The following is a 21146-nucleotide window of genomic DNA, read 5'->3' as shown; positions in this document are numbered from 1 at the left end:
AGAAGACTGACTCTTCCTACTATCTATGCTTTGAACCATTCCTGTGTCACTAGTTATAGATTCCGATGCTTCACTTCAGGTTTACTGTATCCCTTGGACCTTCTTATTGACGACGAAACACAGAAATTGAATCGGAATTAAATAGAAAAGGCACAAAGCCGACTTAAGTACAAGAAGACTGACTCTTCTTACTGACTATGATTTGAACATTTCCTGTGAGACCAGTTTTAGTTTCCGATGCTTCACTATATGTTTACTGTATCCCTTGGACCTTCTTGTTGACGATGTAACACAGAAATTGCATCGGAATTAAATGCAAAAGGCACAATGCCGACTTAAGTACAAGAAGACTGACTCTTCTTCCTGTGTATGATTTGAACCATTCCTGTGACACTAGTTATAGATTCCGATGCTTCACCTCAGGTTTACTGTATTCCTCTGACCTTCTTATTGACGATGAAACACAGTAATTGCATCGGAAATAAAAACAAAAGGCACAATGCCGACTCATGTCCAAGAAGACTGACCCATCTTACTGTCTATGTTTTCAACCTTTCCTGTGACACTAGATATAGATTCCGATGCTTCACTTCAATTTTACTGTATCCCACCGACCTTCTTATTGACGACGAAACACAGAAATTGCATCGGAATTAAATGGAAAAGGCACAATGCCGACTTAAGTACAAAAAGACTTAATCTTCACACTGTCTATGTTTTGACCCATTCCTGTGACACTAGTTATAGATTCCGATGCTTCACTTCAGGTTTCCTGTATCCCCTGGACCTTCTTATTGACATCGAAACACAGAAATTGCATCGGAATTACATAGAAAAGGTACAATGCCGATTTAAGTACAAGAAGACTGAATCTTCTTACTGACTGTGTTGTGAACATTTCCTGTGAGACCAGTTTTAGATTCCGATGCTTCACTATATGTTAACTGTATCCCTTGGACCTTCTTATTGACGATGAAACACAGAAATTGAATCGGAATTACATACAAAAGGCACAATGCCGACTTAAGTACAAGAAGACTGACTCTTCCTACTGTCTATGTTTTAACCATTGCTGTGACACTAGTTATAGACTCCGACGCTTCACTTCTGGTTTACTGTATCCCTCTGACCCACTTATTGACGATGAAACACAGAAATTGCATAGGAATTAAATGCAAAAGGCACAATGCCGACTGAAATACAAGATGACTGGCTCCTCTTACTCTCTATGTTTTGAGCCTTTCCTGTGAGACCGGTTTTAGATTTCGTTGCTTCACTTCAGGTTTACTGTATCCCTTGGACCTTCTTATTGACAACGAAACACAGAAATTGCATCGGAAATAAATAGAAAAGCACATTGCCGACTTAAGTACAAGAAGACTGACTCTTCTTACTGACTATATTTTGAACATTACCTGTGAGACCAGTTTTAGATTCCGATGCTTCACTATATGTTTACTGTATCCCTTGGACCTTCTTAATGACGATGAAACACAGAAATTGAATCGGAATTACATACAAAAGGCACAATGCCGACTTAAGTACTAGAAGACTGACCCTTCCTACTGTCTATGTTTTAACCATTCCTGTGACACGAGTTATAGACCCCGACGCTTCACTTCTGGTTTACTGTATCCCTCTGACCCACTTATTGACGATGAAACACAGAAATTGCATAGGAATTAAATGCAAAAGGCACAATGCCGTCTCAAATACAAGATGACTGGCTCCTCTTACTCTCTATGTTTTGAGCCTTTCCTGTGAGACCAGTTTTAGATTCCGATGCTTCACTTCAGGTTTACTGTATCTCTTGGACCTTCTTATTGACGATGAAACACAGAAATTGCATCGGAATTAAATACGAAACTCACAATGCCGTCTTAAGTACAAGAAGACTGACTCTTCCAACTGTCTATATTTTGAACCATTCCTGTGACACTAGTTATAGATTCCGATGCATCACTTCAGATTTACTGTATCCCGTGGACCTTCTTATTGACGATGAAACACAGAAATTGCATCGGAATTAAATACGAAACTCACAATGATGTCTTAAGTACAAGAAGACTGACTCTTCCAACTGTCGATGTTTTGAACCATTCCTGTGACACTAGTTATAGATTCCGTTGCATCACTTCAGATTTACTGTATCCCTTGGACCTTCTTATTGACGATGAAACACAGAAATTGCATCGGAATTAAATACAAAAGGCACAATGCCGACTCAAATACAAGATGACCGCCTCTTATTACTCTCTATGTTTTTAACTTTTCCTGTGAGACCGGTTCTAGATTCCGATGCTTCGATTCAGGTTTACTGTATCCCTTGGACCTTCCTATTGACGAAGAAACACAGAAACTGCATCGGAATTAAATGGAAAAGGCACAATGCCGACTTAAGTACAAGAAGACTGACCCTTCCAACTGTCTATGTATTGAACCACTCCTGTGACACTAGTTATAGATTCCGATGCTTCACTTCAGGTTTACTGTATCACTCTGACACTCTTATTGGCAATGAAACTCAGAAATTGCATCGGAATTAAATACGAAAAGCACGATGCCGACTTAAGTACAAGAAGACACACTCTTCTTACTGCCTATGTTTTGAACCATTCCTGTGACACCAGTTATAGATTCCGAAGCTTCACTTCAGGTTTAGCGTATCCTTTGGACCTTCTTATTGACTATGATACACAGAATTTGCATCGGAATTAAATACAAAAGGCACAATGCCGACTTAAGTACAAGAAGACTGACTCTTCTTACTGTCTATGTTTCGAACAATTCCTGTGACACTAGTTATAGATTCCGATGCTTCACTTCAGGTTTACTGTATCCCTTGGTCCTTCTTATCGACGATGAAACACAGAATTAGCATCGAAATTAAATACAAAAAGCACAATGCCGACTTAGGAACAAGAAGACAGATTCTTCTTACTGTCTATGTTTTGAACCATTCCTGTGACACTAGTTATAGATTCCGATGCATCGCTTCAGGTTTACTGTATCCCTTGGACCTTCTTATTGACGACGAAACACAGAAATTGAATCGGGATTAAATACAAAAAGCACAATGCCGACTTAGGAACAAGAAGACAGATTCTTCTTACTGTCTATGTTTTGAACCATTCCTGTGACACTAGTTATAGATTCCGATGCTTCACTTCAGGATTACTGTACCCCTTGGACCTTCTTATTGACGACGAAACACCGAAATTGCCTCGGAATTAAATAGAAAAGGCACAATGCCGACATAAGTACAAGAAGACTGACTCTTCTTACTGACTATGATTTGAAGATTTCATGTGAGACCAGTTTTAGATGCCGATGCTTCACTATATGTTTACTGTTTCCCTTGGACCTTCTTGTTGATGATGAAACACAGAAATTGCATCAGAATTAAATACAAAAGGCGCCATGCCGACATAAGTACAAGAAGGCTGACTCTCCTTGCTGTGTATGTTTTGAACCATTCCTGTGACACTAGTTATAGATTCCGATGCTTCACTTCAGGTTTACTGTATCCCTCTGACCCTCTTATTGACGATGAAACACAGTAATTGCATCGGAATTAAATTCAAAATGCACAATGCCGACTCATATACAAGAAGACTGACTCTTCTTACTGTCTATGTTTTGACCCTTTCCTGTGACACTGGATATAGATTCCGATGCTTCACTTCAGGTTTACTGTATCCCTTGGACCTTCTTTTTGACGGTGAGACACAGAAATTGCATCGCACTTATATAGAAATGGCACAATGCCGACTTAAGTACAAGAAGACTGACTCTTCCTACTATCTATGCTTTGAACCATTCCTGTGACACTAGTTATAGATTCCGATGCTTCACTTCAGGTTTACTGTATTCCTCTGACCTTCTTATTGACGATGAAACACAGTAATTGCATCGGAAATAAAAACAAATGGCACAATGCCGACTCATGTCCAAGAAGACTGACCCATCTTACTGTCTATGTTTTGAACCTTTCCTGTGACACTAGATATAGATTCCGATGCTTCACTTCAATTTTACTGTATTCCCCCGTCCTTCTTATTGACGACGAAACACAGAAATTGCATCGGAATTAAATGGAAAAGGCACAATGCCGACTTAAGTACAAAAAGACTTAATCTTCACACTGTCTATGTTTTGACCCATTCCTGTGACACTAGTTATAGATTCCGATGCTTCACTTCAGGTTTCCTGTATCCCCTGGACCTTCTTATTGACATCGAAACATAGAAATTGCATCGGAATCACATAGAAAAGGTACAATGCCGATTTAAGTACAAGAAGACTGAATCTTCTTACTGACTATGTTGTGAACATTTCCTGTGAGACCAGTTTTAGATTCCGATGCTTCACTATATGTTAACTGTATCCCTTGGACCTTCTCATTGACGATGAACACAGAAATTGAATCGGAATTACATACAAAAGGCACAATGCCGACTTAAGTACAAGAAGACTGACTCTTCTTACTGTCTATGTTTTAACCATTGCTGTGACACTAGTTATAGACTCCGACGCTTCACTTCTGGTTTACTGTATCCCTCTGACCCACTTATTGACGATGAAACACAGAAATTGCATAGGAATTAAATGCAAAAGGCACAATGCCGACTGAAATACAAGATGACTGGCTCCTCTTACTCTCTATGTTTTGAGCCTTTCCTGTGAGACCGGTTTTAGATTTCGTTGCTTCACTTCAGGTTTACTGTATCCCTTGGACCTTCTTATTGACAACGAAACACAGAAATTGCATCGGAAATAAATAGAAAAGCACATTGCCGACTTAAGTACAAGAAGACTGACTCTTCTTACTGACTATATTTTGAACATTACCTGTGAGACCAGTTTTAGATTCCGATGCTTCACTATATGTTTACTGTATCCCTTGGACCTTCTTAATGACGATGAAACACAGAAATTGAATCGGAATTACATACAAAAGGCACAATGCCGACTTAAGTACTAGAAGACTGACCCTTCCTACTGTCTATGTTTTAACCATTCCTGTGACACGAGTTATAGACCCCGACGCTTCACTTCTGGTTTACTGTATCCCTCTGACCCACTTATTGACGATGAAACACAGAAATTGCATAGGAATTAAATGCAAAAGGCACAATGCCGTCTCAAATACAAGATGACTGGCTCCTCTTACTCTCTATGTTTTGAGCCTTTCCTGTGAGACCAGTTTTAGATTCCGATGCTTCACTTCAGGTTTACTGTATCTCTTGGACCTTCTTATTGACGATGAAACACAGAAATTGCATCGGAATTAAATACGAAACTCACAATGCCGTCTTAAGTACAAGAAGACTGACTCTTCCAACTGTCTATATTTTGAACCATTCCTGTGACACTAGTTATAGATTCCGATGCATCACTTCAGATTTACTGTATCCCGTGGACCTTCTTATTGACGATGAAACACAGAAATTGCATCGGAATTAAATACGAAACTCACAATGATGTCTTAAGTACAAGAAGACTGACTCTTCCAACTGTCGATGTTTTGAACCATTCCTGTGACACTAGTTATAGATTCCGTTGCATCACTTCAGATTTACTGTATCCCTTGGACCTTCTTATTGACGATGAAACACAGAAATTGCATCGGAATTAAATACAAAAGGCACAATGCCGACTCAAATACAAGATGACCGCCTCTTATTACTCTCTATGTTTTTAACTTTTCCTGTGAGACCGGTTCTAGATTCCGATGCTTCGATTCAGGTTTACTGTATCCCTTGGACCTTCCTATTGACGAAGAAACACAGAAACTGCATCGGAATTAAATGGAAAAGGCACAATGCCGACTTAAGTACAAGAAGACTGACCCTTCCAACTGTCTATGTATTGAACCACTCCTGTGACACTAGTTATAGATTCCGATGCTTCACTTCAGGTTTACTGTATCACTCTGACACTCTTATTGGCAATGAAACTCAGAAATTGCATCGGAATTAAATACGAAAAGCACGATGCCGACTTAAGTACAAGAAGACACACTCTTCTTACTGCCTATGTTTTGAACCATTCCTGTGGCACCAGTTATAGATTCCGAAGCTTCACTTCAGGTTTAGCGTATCCTTTGGACCTTCTTATTGACTATGATACACAGAATTTGCATCGGAATTAAATACAAAAGGCACAATGCCGACTTAAGTACAAGAAGACTGACTCTTCTTACTGTCTATGTTTCGAACAATTCCTGTGACACTAGTTATAGATTCCGATGCTTCACTTCAGGTTTACTGTATCCCTTGGTCCTTCTTATCGACGATGAAACACAGAATTAGCATCGAAATTAAATACAAAAAGCACAATGCCGACTTAGGAACAAGAAGACAGATTCTTCTTACTGTCTATGTTTTGAACCATTCCTGTGACACTAGTTATAGATTCCGATGCATCGCTTCAGGTTTACTGTATCCCTTGGACCTTCTTATTGACGACGAAACACAGAAATTGAATCGGGATTAAATACAAAAAGCACAATGCCGACTTAGGAACAAGAAGACAGATTCTTCTTACTGTCTATGTTTTGAACCATTCCTGTGACACTAGTTATAGATTCCGATGCTTCACTTCAGGATTACTGTACCCCTTGGACCTTCTTATTGACGACGAAACACCGAAATTGCCTCGGAATTAAATAGAAAAGGCACAATGCCGACATAAGTACAAGAAGACTGACTCTTCTTACTGACTATGATTTGAAGATTTCATGTGAGACCAGTTTTAGATGCCGATGCTTCACTATATGTTTACTGTTTCCCTTGGACCTTCTTGTTGATGATGAAACACAGAAATTGCATCAGAATTAAATACAAAAGGCGCCATGCCGACATAAGTACAAGAAGGCTGACTCTCCTTGCTGTGTATGTTTTGAACCATTCCTGTGACACTAGTTATAGATTCCGATGCTTCACTTCAGGTTTACTGTATCCCTCTGACCCTCTTATTGACGATGAAACACAGTAATTGCATCGGAATTAAATTCAAAATGCACAATGCCGACTCATATACAAGAAGACTGACTCTTCTTACTGTCTATGTTTTGACCCTTTCCTGTGACACTGGATATAGATTCCGATGCTTCACTTCAGGTTTACTGTATCCCTTGGACCTTCTTTTTGACGGTGAGACACAGAAATTGCATCGCACTTATATAGAAATGGCACAATGCCGACTTAAGTACAAGAAGACTGACTCTTCCTACTATCTATGCTTTGAACCATTCCTGTGACACTAGTTATAGATTCCGATGCTTCACTTCAGGTTTACTGTATTCCTCTGACCTTCTTATTGACGATGAAACACAGTAATTGCATCGGAAATAAAAACAAATGGCACAATGCCGACTCATGTCCAAGAAGACTGACCCATCTTACTGTCTATGTTTTGAACCTTTCCTGTGACACTAGATATAGATTCCGATGCTTCACTTCAATTTTACTGTATTCCCCCGACCTTCTTATTGACGACGAAACACAGAAATTGCATCGGAATTAAATGGAAAAGGCACAATGCCGACTTAAGTACAAAAAGACTTAATCTTCACACTGTCTATGTTTTGACCCATTCCTGTGACACTAGTTATAGATTCCGATGCTTCACTTCAGGTTTCCTGTATCCCCTGGACCTTCTTATTGACATCGAAACATAGAAATTGCATCGGAATCACATAGAAAAGGTACAATGCCGATTTAAGTACAAGAAGACTGAATCTTCTTACTGACTATGTTGTGAACATTTCCTGTGAGACCAGTTTTAGATTCCGATGCTTCACTATATGTTAACTGTATCCCTTGGACCTTCTCATTGACGATGAACACAGAAATTGAATCGGAATTACATACAAAAGGCACAATGCCGACTTAAGTACAAGAAGACTGACTCTTCTTACTGTCTATGTTTTAACCATTGCTGTGACACTAGTTATAGACTCCGACGCTTCACTTCTGGTTTACTGTATCCCTCTGACCCACTTATTGACGATGAAACACAGAAATTGCATAGGAATTAAATGCAAAAGGCACAATGCCGACTGAAATACAAGATGACTGGCTCCTCTTACTCTCTATGTTTTGAGCCTTTCCTGTGAGACCGGTTTTAGATTTCGTTGCTTCACTTCAGGTTTACTGTATCCCTTGGACCTTCTTATTGACGACGAAACACAGAAATTGCATCGGAAATATATAGAAAAGCACATTGCCGACTTAAGTACAAGAAGACTGACTCTTCTTACTGACTATATTTTGAACATTACCTGTGAGACCAGTTTTAGATTCCGATTCTTCACTATATGTTTACTGTATCCCTTGGACCTTCTTAATGACGATGAAACACAGAAATTGAATCGGAATTACATACAAAAGGCACAATGCCGACTTAAGTACTAGAAGACTGACCCTTCCCACTGTCTATGTTTTAACCATTCCTGTGACACGAGTTATAGACCCCGACGCTTCACTTCTGGTTTACTGTATCCCTCTGACCCACTTATTGACGATGAAACACAGAAATTGCATAGGAATTAAATGCAAAAGGCACAATGCCGTCTCAAATACAAGATGACTGGCTCCTCTTACTCTCTATGTTTTGAGCCTTTCCTGTGAGACCGGTTTTAGATTCCGATGCTTCACTTCAGGTTTACTGTATCTCTTGGACCTTCTTATTGACGATGAAACACAGAAATTGCATCGGAATTAAATACGATACTCACAATGCCGTCTTAAGTACAAGAAGACTGACTCTTCCAACTGTCTATATTTTGAACCATTCCTGTGACACTAGTTATAGATTCCGATGCATCACTTCAGATTTACTGTATCCCTTGGACCTTCTTATTGACGATGAAACACAGAAATTGCATCGGAATTAAATACGAAACTCACAATGATGTCTTAAGTACAAGAAGACTGACTCTTCCAACTGTCGATGTTTTGAACCATTCCTGTGACACTAGTTATAGATTCCGATGCATCACTTCAGATTTACTGTATCCCTTGGACCTTCTTATTGACGATGAAACACAGATATTGCTTCGGAATTAAATACGAAACTCACAATGATGTCTTAAGTACAAGAAGACTGACTCTTCCAACTGTCTATGTTTTGAACCATTCATGTGACACTAGTTATAGATTCCGATGCATCACTTCAGATTTACTGTATCCCTTGGACCATCTTATTGACGATGAAACACAGATATTGCAACGGAATTAAATACAAAAGTCACAATGACGACTCAAATACAAGATGACCGCCTCTTCTTACTCTCTATGTTTTGAACCTTTCCTGTGAGACCGGTTTTAGTTTCCGATGCTTCACTTCAGGATTACTGTACCCCTTGGACCTTCTTATTGACGACGAAACACCGAAATTGCCTCGGAATTAAATAGAAAAGGCACAATGCCGACATAAGTACAAGAAGGCTGACTCTCCTTGCTGTGTATGTTTTGAACCATTCCTGTGACACTAGTTATAGATTCCGATGCTTCACTTCAGGTTTACTGTATCCCTCTGACCCTCTTATTGACGATGAAACACAGTAATTGCATCGGAAATAAAAACAAAAGGCACAATGCCGACTCATGTCCAAGAAGACTGACCCATCTTACTGTCTATGTTTTGAACCTTTCCTGTGACACTAGATATAGATTCCGATGCTTCACTTCAATTTTACTGTATTCCCCCGACCTTCTTATTGACGACGAAACACAGAAATTGCATCGGAATTAAATGGAAAAGGCACAATGCCGACTTAAGTACAAAAAGACTTAATCTTCACACTGTCTATGTTTTGACCCATTCCTGTGACACTAGTTATAGATTCCGATGCTTCACTTCAGGTTTCCTGTATCCCCTGGACCTTCTTATTGACATCGAAACACAGAAATTGCATCGGAATTACATAGAAAAGGTGCAATGCCGATTTAAGTACAAGAAGACTGAATCTTCTTACTGACTATGTTGTGAACATTTCCTGTGAGACCAGTTTTAGATTCCGATGCTTCACTATATGTTAACTGTATCCCTTGGACCTTCTTATTGACGATGAAACACAGAAATTGAATCGGAATTACATACAAAAGGCACAATGCCGACTTAAGTACAAGAAGACTGACTCTTCTTACAGTCTATGTTTTAACCATTGCTGTGACACTAGTTATAGACTCCGACGCTTCACTTCTGGTTTACTGTATCCCTCTGACCCACTTATTGACGTTGAAACACAGAAATTGCATAGGAATTAAATGCAAAAGGCACAATGCCGACTGAAATACAAGATGACTGGCTCCTCTTACTCTCTATATTTTGAGCCTTTCCTGTGAGACCGGTTTTAGATTTCGTTGCTTCACTTCAGGTTTACTGTATCCCTTGGACCTTCTTATTGACGACGAAACACAGAAATTGCATCGGAAATAAATAGAAAAGCACATTGCCGACTTAAGTACAAGAAGACTGACTCTTCTTACTGACTATATTTTGAACATTACCTGTGAGACCAGTTTTAGATTCCGATGCTTCACTATTTGTTTACTGTATCCCTTGGACCTTCTTATTGACGATGAAACACAGAAATTGCATCGGTATTAAATACGATACTCACAATGCCGTCTTAAGTACAAGAAGACTGACTCTTCCAACTGTCTATATTTTGAACCATTCCTGTGACACTAGTTATAGATTCCGATGCATCACTTCAGATTTACTGTATCCCTTGGACCTTCTTATTGACGATGAAACACAGAAATTGCATCGGAATTAAATACGAAACTCACAATGATGTCTTAAGTACAAGAAGACTGACTCTTCCAACTGTCGATGTTTTGAACCATTCCTGTGACACTAGTTATAGATTCCGATGCATCACTTCAGATTTACTGTATCCCTTGGACCTTCTTATTGACGATGAAACACAGAAATTGCATCGGAATTAAATACGAAACTCACAATGATGTCTTAAGTACAAGAAGACTGACTCTTCCAACTGTCTATGTTTTGAACCATTCATGTGACACTAGTTATGGAGTCCGATGCATCACTTCAGATTTACTGTATCCCTTGGACCTTCTTATTGACGATGAAACACAGAAATTGCATCGGAATTAAATACAAAAGGCACAATACCGACTTAAGTACAAGAAGACTGACTCTTCTTATTGTCTACGTTTTTCGAACCATTCCTGTGACACTAGGTATAGATTTCGATGCTTCACTTCAGGTTTACTGTATCCCTCTGACCTTCGTATTGACGACGAAACACAGAAATTGCATAGGAATTAAATAGAAAAGGCACAATGCCGAATTAAGTACAATAAGACTGTCTCTTCTTACTGTCTATGTTTGAACCTTTCCCGTGACTCTAGTTATAGATTCCGATGCTTCAATTTAGGTTTACTGTATCACTTGGACTTTCTTATTGACGACGAAACACAGAATTTATATCGGAATTGAATAGAAAAGGCACAATGCCGACTTAAGTACATGAAGATTGACTCTTCCTACTGTATATGTTTTGAACCATTCCTGTGACACTAGTTATACATTCCGATGCTTCACTTCAGGTTTTCTGTATCCCTTGGACCTTCTTATTGACGACGAAACACAGAAATTTCATTGGAAATAAATAGAAGAGGCACAATGCCGACTTAAGTACAAGAAGACTGACTCTTCTTACTGACTGTGTTTTGAAACAATTTTCTGTGACACTAGTTATAGATTCCGATGCTTCACTTCAGGTTTACTGTATCCCTCTGACATTCTTATTGACGATGAAACACAGAAATTGCATCGGAATTAAATAGAAAAGGCACAATGCCGACTTAAGTACCAAAAGACTGACTCTTCTTACTGTCTATATTTTGAACAATTCCTGTGACACTAGCTATAGATTCCGATGCTTCACTTCAGGTTTACTGTATCACCTGGACCTTCTTATTGACGACGAATCACAGAAATTGCATCGGAATTAAATAGAAAATGCACAATGCCGACTTAAGTACAAGAAGACTGACTCTTCTTACTGACTATGGTTTTATCATTTCCTGTGAGACCAGTTTTAGATTCCGGTGCTTCACTATATGATTACTGTGTGCCTCTGACCTTCTTATTGACGATTAAACAGAGAAATTGCTTCGGAATTAAAAACAAAAGGCACAATGCCCACTCAAGTACAAGAAGACTTTCTCTTCTTACTGCCTGTGTTTTGAAGCTTTCCTGTGAGACCGGTTTTAGATTCCGATGCTTCACTTCAGGTTTACTGTATCCCATGAACCTTCTTATTGACGTCGAAACAAAGAGATTGCATCGGAATTAAATAGAAAAGGCACAATACCGACTTAAGTACAAGAAAACTGACTCTTCTTACTGTCTATGTTTTGAACTATTCCTGTGACACTAGTTATAGATTCCGATGCTTCACTTAAAGTTTTCTGTATCCCTCTGACCCTCTTATTGACGATGAAAGACAGAAATTGCATCGGAAATAAATAGAAATGGCACAATGTTGACTCGAGTACAAGTAGACTGGCTCTTCTTACTGTCTATGTTATGAAGCTTTACTGTGAGACCGGTTTCAGATTCCGATGCTTGACTTCAGGTTTACTGTATACCTTGGACCTCCATATTGACGATGAAACACAGAAATTGCATCAGAATTAAATACAAAAGGCACAATGCCGACTTAAGTACATGAACACTCACTCTTCCTACTGACTATGATTTCAACATTTCCTGTGCGACCAGTTTTAAATTCCGGTGCTTCACTATATGTTTACTGTATCCCTTGGACCTTCTTATCGACAATGAAACACAGAAATTGCATCAGAACTAAATACAAGAGGCACAATGCCGACTTAAGTACATGAAGACTCACTCTTCCTACTGAGTATGATTTCATCATTTCCTGGGAGACCAGTTTTAGATTCCGATGCTTCACTATATGTTTACTGTATCCCTTGGACCTTCATATTGACGACGAAACACAGAAATTGCATCGGAATTAAATAGAAAAGGCACAATGCCGACTTAAGTTCAAGAGGACTAACCTTTCCTACTCTCTATGCTTTGAACCATTCCTGTGACACTAGTTATAGATTCCGATGCATTACTTCAGGTTTACTGTATCCCTTGGACCTTCTTATTGACGACGAAACACAGATATTGCATCGGAATGAAATAGAAAAGGCACAATGCCGACTTAAGTACAGGATGACTGACTCTTCTTACTTTCTATGTGTTGAACCTTTCCTGTGACACTAGTTATAGATTCCGATGCTTCACATTAGGTTTACTGTTTCCCTTGGACCTTCATATTGACGACAAAACACAGAAATTGCATCGGAATTAAATAGAAAAGGCACAATGCCAACTTACGTACAAGAAGAATGACTCTTACTACTGTCTATGTTTTGAACCATTCCTGTGATATTAGTTATAGATTCCAATGCTTCACTTCAGGTTTACTGTATCCCACTGACATTCTTATTGACGATGAAACTCAGAAATTGCATCGGAATTAAATAGAAAAGGCACAATTCCGACTTAAGTACCAAAAGACTGACTCTTCTTACTGTCTATATTTTGAACCATTCCTGTGACACTAGTTATAGGTTCCGATGCTTCACTTCAGCCTTACTGCATCCCCTGGACCTTCTTATTGACGACGAAACACAGAAATTACATCGGAATTAAATAGAAATGGCACAATGCCGACTCAAGTACAAGTAGACTGGCTCTTCTTACTGTCTATATTATGAAGCTTTCCTGTGAGACCAGTTTCAGATTCCGATGCTTCACTTCAGGTTTACTGTATCCTTTGGACCATCTTACTGACGACGAAACACAGAAATTGAATCAGAATTAAATAGAGTAGGCACAATGCCGACTTAAGTACAAGAAAACTAACTCTTCTTACTGTCTATGTTTTGAACCTTTTCTGTGAGACCACTTTTAGATTCCGATGCTTCACTTCAGTTACACTGTATCCCTTGGACCTTCCATATTGACGATGAAACACAGCAATTGCTTCGGAATTAAATACAAAAGGCACAATGCCGACTTAAGTACAAGAACCCTGACTCTTCTTACTGACTATGTTTTGAACATTTCCTGTGAGACCAGTTTTAGATTCTGCTGCTTCACTATATGTTTACTGTATCCCTTGGACCTTCTTATTGACAATGAAACACAGATATTGCATCAGAATTAAATACAAGAGGCACAATGCCGACTTAAGTACATGAAGACTCACTCTTCCTACTGACTATGATTTCAACATTTCCTGGGAGACCAGTTATAGATTCCGATGCTTCACTATATGTTTACTGTATTACTTGGACCTTCTTATCGACAATGAAACACAGATATTGCATCAGAATTAAATACAAGAGGCACAATGCCGACTTAAGTACATGAAGACTCACTCTTCCTACTGACTATGATTTCAACATTTCCAGTGAGGCCAGTTTTAGATTCCGATGCTTCACTATATGTTTACTGTATCCCTTGGACCTTCTTATCGACAATGAAACACAGAAATTGCATCGGAATTAAATAGAAAAGGCACAATGCTGACTTAAGTAAAAAAAAAACAGACTCTTCTTACTGTCTATGTTTTTAACCATTCCTGTGACACTAGTTATAGATTCCAATGCTTCACTTCAGGTATACTGTATCTCTCTCACCTTCGTATTGACGATGAAACATAGAAATTGCATCGGAATTAGATACAAAAGGCACAATGCCGACCCAAGTACAAGAAGACTGGCTCTTCTTACTGTCTATGTTTGGAACTTTCCTGTGAGACCGGTTTTAGATTCCGATGCTTCACTTCAGGTTTACTGGATCCCTTGGACCTTCTTATTGACGACGAAACACAGAAATTGCATCGGAATTAAATAGAAAAGCACAATGCCGACTTAAGTACAAGAAAACTGACTCTTCTTACTGTCTATGTTTTGAACCATTCATGTGACACTAGTTACACATTCCGATCCTTCACTTCAAGTTTACTGTATCCCTCTGACCTTTTTATTGACCATGAAACACAGCAATTGCATCTGAATTAAATACAAAAGGCGAAATGCCGACTTAAGTACAAGAAAACTGACTCTTCTTACTGTCTATGTTTTGAACCATTCATGTGACACTAGTTACACATTCCGATGCTTCACTTCAGGTTTACTGTATCGCTCTGGCCTTCTTATTGACGATGAAACACAGAAATGGCATCGGAATTAAATACAAAACGCACAATGCCGACTTAAGTACAAGAAGACTGACTCTTCTTACTGTCTATGCTTTGAACCTTTCCTGTGACACTAGTTATTGATTTCGATGCTTCACTTCAGGTTTACTGTATACCTCTGACCTTCTTATTAACGATGAAACACAGAAATTGCATCGGAATTAAATACAAAAGGCACAATGCCGACTCAAGTACACGAAGACCTGCTCCTCTTACTGCCTGTGCTTTGAAACTTTTCTGTGAGACCGGTTTTAGATTCCGATGCTTCACTTCAGGTTACTGTATCCCATGGACCTTCTTATTGACGTCGAAACAAAGAAATTGCATCGGAATTAAATAGAAAAGGCACAATGCCGACTTAAAAACAAGAAGATTGACTCTTCTTACTGTCTATATTTTGAACCATTCCTGTGACACTAGTTATAGATTCCGATGCTTCACTTCAGGTTTACTGTATCCCCTGGACCTTCTTATTGACGTCGAAACACAGAAATGGCATCGGAATTAAATAGAAAAGGTACAAAGCCGACTTAAGCGCAAGAAGACTGACTCTTCTTACTGACTATGTTTTGAACATTTCCTGTGAGACCCGTTTTAGGTTCCGATGCTTCACTATATGTTTACTGTATCCCTTGGACCTTCATATTGACGACAAAACACAGAAATTGCATCGGAATTAAATAGAAAAGGCACAATGCCGACTTAAGTACGAGAAGACTGACTCTTCTTACTGACTATGGTTTGAACATTTCCTGTGAGACCAGTTTTAGATTCCGGTGCTTCACTATATGATTACTGTATGGCTCTGACCTTCTTATTGACGATTAAACAGAGAAATTACATCGGAATAAAATACAAAAGGCACAATGGCGACTCAAGTACAAGAAAACTAACTCTTCTTAATGTCGATGTTTGAACCTTTCCTGTGAGACCGGTTTTAGATTCCGATGCTTCACTTCAGGTTTACTGTATCCCATGGACCTTCCTATTGACGTCGTAACAAAGAAATTGCATCGGAATTAAATACAAAAGGCACAATGCCGACTTAAGTACAAGAAGACTGACCCTTCTTACTGACTATGTTTTGAACATTTCCTGTTAGACCAGTTTTAGATTCTGATGCTTCACTATATGTTTGCTGTATCCCTTGGACCTTCTTATTGACGATGAAAAACAGAAATTGCATCGGAATTAAATACAAAAGGCACAATGCCGACTTAAGTACAAGAAGACTGACTCTTCTTACTGACTATGACTTGAACATTTCCTGTGAGACCAGTTTTAGATTCCGATGCTTCACTACATGTTTACTGTATCCCTTGGACTTCTTATTGACGATGAAACACAGAAATTGCATCAGAATTAAATACAAAAGGCACAATGCCGACTTAAGTACATGAAGACTCACTCTTCCTACTGACTATGATTTCAACATTTCCTGTGAGACCAGTTTTAGATTCCGATGCTTCACTATATGTTTACTGTATCCCTTGGACCTTCCATATTGTCGATGAAACACAGAAATTGCATCGGAATTAAATAGAAAAGGCACAATGCCGACTTAAGTACAAAGAAACTGACTCTTCTTACTGTCTATGTTTTGGAACATTCCTGTGACACTACTTATAGATTACGACGCTTCACTTCAGGTTTTCTGTATCCCTCTGACCTTCTTATTGACGACGAAAAACAGAAATTGCATCGGAATTAAATAGAAATGGCACAATGCCGACTCAAGTGCAAGTAGACTGGCTCTTCTTACTGTCTATATTATGAAGCTTTCCTGTGAGACCAGTTTCAGATTCCGATGCTTCACTTCAGGTTTACTGTATCCTTTGGACCATCTTACTGACGACGATACACAGAAATTGAATCAGAATTAAATAGAGTAGGCACAATGCCGACTTAAGTACAAGAAAACTAACTCTTCTTACTGTCTATGTTTTGAACCTTTTCTGTGAGACCACTTTTAGATTCCGATGCTTCACTTCAGTTACACTGTATCCCTTGGACCTTCCATATTGACGATGAAACACAGCATATGCTTCGGAATTAAATACAAAAGGCACAATGCCGACTTAAGTACAAGAAGTCTGACTCCTCTTACTGACTATGTTTTGAACATTTCCCTTGAGACCAGTTTTAGATTCTGCTGCTTCACTATATGTTTACAGTATCCCATGGACCTTCTTATTGACAATGAAACACAGATATTGCATCAGAATTAAATACAAGAGGCACAATGCCGACTTAAGTACATGAAGACTCACTCTTCCTACTGACTATGATTTCAACATTTCCTGGGAGACCAGTTTTAGATTCCGATGCTTCACTATATGTTTACTGTATTACTTGGACTTTCTTATCGACAATGAAACACAGAAATTGCATCGGAATTAAATACAAAACGCACAATGCCGACTTAAGTACAAGAAGACTGAGTCTTCGTCCTGACTATGATTTGAACATTTCCTGTGAGACCAGTTTTAGATTCCAATGCTTCACTATATGTTTACTGTATCCCCTGGACCTTCTTATTGACAATGAAACACAGATATTGCATCAGAATTAAATACAAGAGGCACAATGTCGACTTAAGTACATGAAGACTCACTCTTCCTACTGACTATAAATTCAACATTTCCTGTGAGGCCAGTTTTAGATTCCGATGCTTCACTATATGTTTACTGTACCCCTTGGACCTTCTTATCGACAATGAATCACAGAAATTGCATCAGAATTAAATAGAAAAGGCACAATGCTGACTTAAGTAAAAAAAAACAGACTCTTCTTACTGTCTATGTTTTTAACCATTCCTGTGACACTAGTTATAGATTCCAATGCTTCACTTCAGGTATACTGTATCTCTCTCACCTTCGTATTGACGATGAAACACAGAAATTGCATCGGAATTAGATACAAAAGGCACAATGCCGACCCAAGTACAAGAAGACTGGCTCATCTTACTGTCTATGTTTGGAACTTTCCTTTGAGACCGGTTTTAGATTCCGATGCTTCACTTCAGGTTTACTGGATCCCTTGGACCTTCTTATTGACGACGAAACGCAGTAATTGCATCGGAATTAAATAGAAAAGCACAATGCCGACTTAAGTTCAAGAAAACTGACTCTTCTTACTGTCTATGTTTTGAAACATTCATGTGACACTAGTTACACATTCCGATTCTTCACTTCAGGTTTACTGTATCCCTCTGACCTTCTTATTGACCATGAAACACAGAAATTGCATCGGAATTAAATACAAAAGGCGAAATTCCGACTTAAGTACAAGAAAACTGACTCTTCTTACTGTCTATGTTTTGAACCATTCATGTGACACTAGTTACACATTCCGATGCTTCACTTCAGGTTTACTGTATCGCTCTGACCTTCTTATTGACGATGAAACACAGAAATGGCATCGGAATTAAATACAAAACGCACAATGCCGACTTAAGTACAAGAAGACTGACTCTTCTTACTGTCTATGCTTTGAACCTTTCCTGTGACACTAGTTATTGATTTCGATGCTTCACTTCAGGTTTACTGTATACCTCTGACCTTCTTATTAACGATGAAACACAGAAATTGCATCGGAATTAAATACAAAAGGCACAATGCCGACTCAAGTACACGAAGACCTGCTCCTCTTACTGCCTGTGCTTTGAAACTTTTCTGTGTGACCGGTTTTAGATTCCGATGCTTCACTTCAGGTTACTGTATCCCATGGACCTTCTTATTGACGTCGAAACAAAGAAATTGCATCGGAATTAAATAGAAAGTGCACAATGCCGACTTAAGTACAAGAAAACTGACTCTTCCTACTTTCTATGTTTGAACCATTCCTGTGTCACTAGTGATAGATTCCGATGCTTCACTTCAGGTTTTCTGTATCCATCTGACGTACTAATTGACAATTAAAGACAGAAATTGCATCGGAATTAAATACAAAAGGAAACATGCAGACTCAAGTAAAAGTAGACTGGCTCTTCTTACTGTCTATGTTCTGAAGCTTTCCTGTGAGACCGGTTTCAGATTCCGATGCTTCACTTCAGGTTTACAGTATCCCTTGGACCTTCTTATTGTCGACGAAACACAGAAATTGAATCAGAATTAAATAGAAAAGGCACAATGCTGACTTAAGTACAAGAAAACTAACTCTTCTTAATGTCTATGTTTAGAACCTTTCCTGTGAGACCAGTTTTAGCTTCCGATGCTTCACTTCAGTTTTACAGTATCCCTTGGAACTTCCATATTGACGATGAAACACAGAAATAGCATCGGAATTAAATACAAAAGGCACAATGCCGACTTAAGTGCAAGAAGACTGACTCTTCTTACTGACTATGTTTTGAACATTTTTTGCGAGACCAATTTTATATTCCGGTGCTTCACTATATGTTTACTGTATCCCTTGGACCTTCTTATTGACGATGAATCACAGATATGGTATCAGAATTAAATACAAAAGGCACAAAGCCGACTTAAGTACATGAAGACTGACTCTTCTTACAGTCTATGTTTTGAACCTTTCGTGTGACACTAGTTATAGATTCCGATGCTTCAATTTAGGTTTACTGTATCCCTTGGACCTTCTTACTGACGACGAAACACAGAAATTGCATCGGAATTAAATAGAAAAGGCACAATGCCGACTTAAGTACAAGAAGACTGACTCTTTCTACTGTATACGCTTTGAACCATTCCTGAGACACTAGTTATAGATTCCGATGCTTCACTTCAGATTTACTGTATCCCTCTAACATTCTTATTGGCGATGAAACACAGAAATTGCATCGGAATTAAATAGAAAAGGCACAATGCCGACTTAAAAACAAGAAGATTAACTCTTCTTACTGTCTATATTTTGATCCATTCCTGTGACACTAGTTATAGATTCCGATGCTTTACTTCAGGTTTACTGTATCCCCTGGACCTTCTGATTGGCGAAGAAACACAGAAATTGCATCGTCATTAAATAGAAAAGGCACAATGCCGACTTAAGTACGAGAAGACTGACTCTTCTTACTGACTATGGTTTGAACATATCCTGTGAGACCAGTTTTAGATTCCGGTGCTTCACTATATGATTACTGTATGGCTCTGACCTTCTTATTGACGATTAAACAGAGAAATTACATCGGAATAAAATACAAAAGGCACAATGCCGACTCAAGTACAAGAAAACTAACTCTTCTTACTGTCGATGTTTTGAACCTTTCCTGTGAGACCAGTTTTAGATTCTGATGATTCACCATATGTTTACTGTATCCCTTGGACCTTCTTATTGTCGATGAAACACAGAAATTGCATCGGAATTAAATACAAAACTCACAATGCCGACTTAAGTACAAAGAAACTGACTCTTCTTACTGTCTATGTTTTGGAACATTCCTGTGACACTACTTATAGATTACGACGCTTCACTTCAGGTTTTCTGTATCCCTCTGACCTTCTTATTGACGACGAAAAACAGAAATTGCATCGGAATTAAATAGAAATGGCACAATGCCGACTCAAGTGCAAGTAGACTGGCTCTTCTTACTGTCTATATTATGAAGCTTTCCTGTGAGACCAGTTTCAGATTCCGATGCTTCACTTCAGGTTTACTGTATCCTTTGGACCATCTTACTGACGACGATACACAGAAATTGAATCAGAATTAAATAGAGTAGGCACAATGCCGACTTAAGTACAAGAAAACTAACTCTTCTTACTGTCTATGTTTTGAACCTTTTCTGTGAGACCACTTTTAGATTCCGATGCTTCACTTCAGTTACACTGTATCCCTTGGACCTTCCATATTGACGATGAAACACAGCATATGCTTCGGAATTAAATACAAAAGGCACAATGCCGACTTAAGTACAAGA

Source organism: Schistocerca piceifrons, chromosome X (assembly GCF_021461385.2).
Source record: "Schistocerca piceifrons isolate TAMUIC-IGC-003096 chromosome X, iqSchPice1.1, whole genome shotgun sequence".
Classification (NCBI taxonomy): Eukaryota; Metazoa; Arthropoda; class Insecta; order Orthoptera; family Acrididae; genus Schistocerca; species Schistocerca piceifrons.
The sequence above is the reverse complement of the archived record's forward strand: the minus strand, read 5'-3'. Positions refer to the sequence as shown.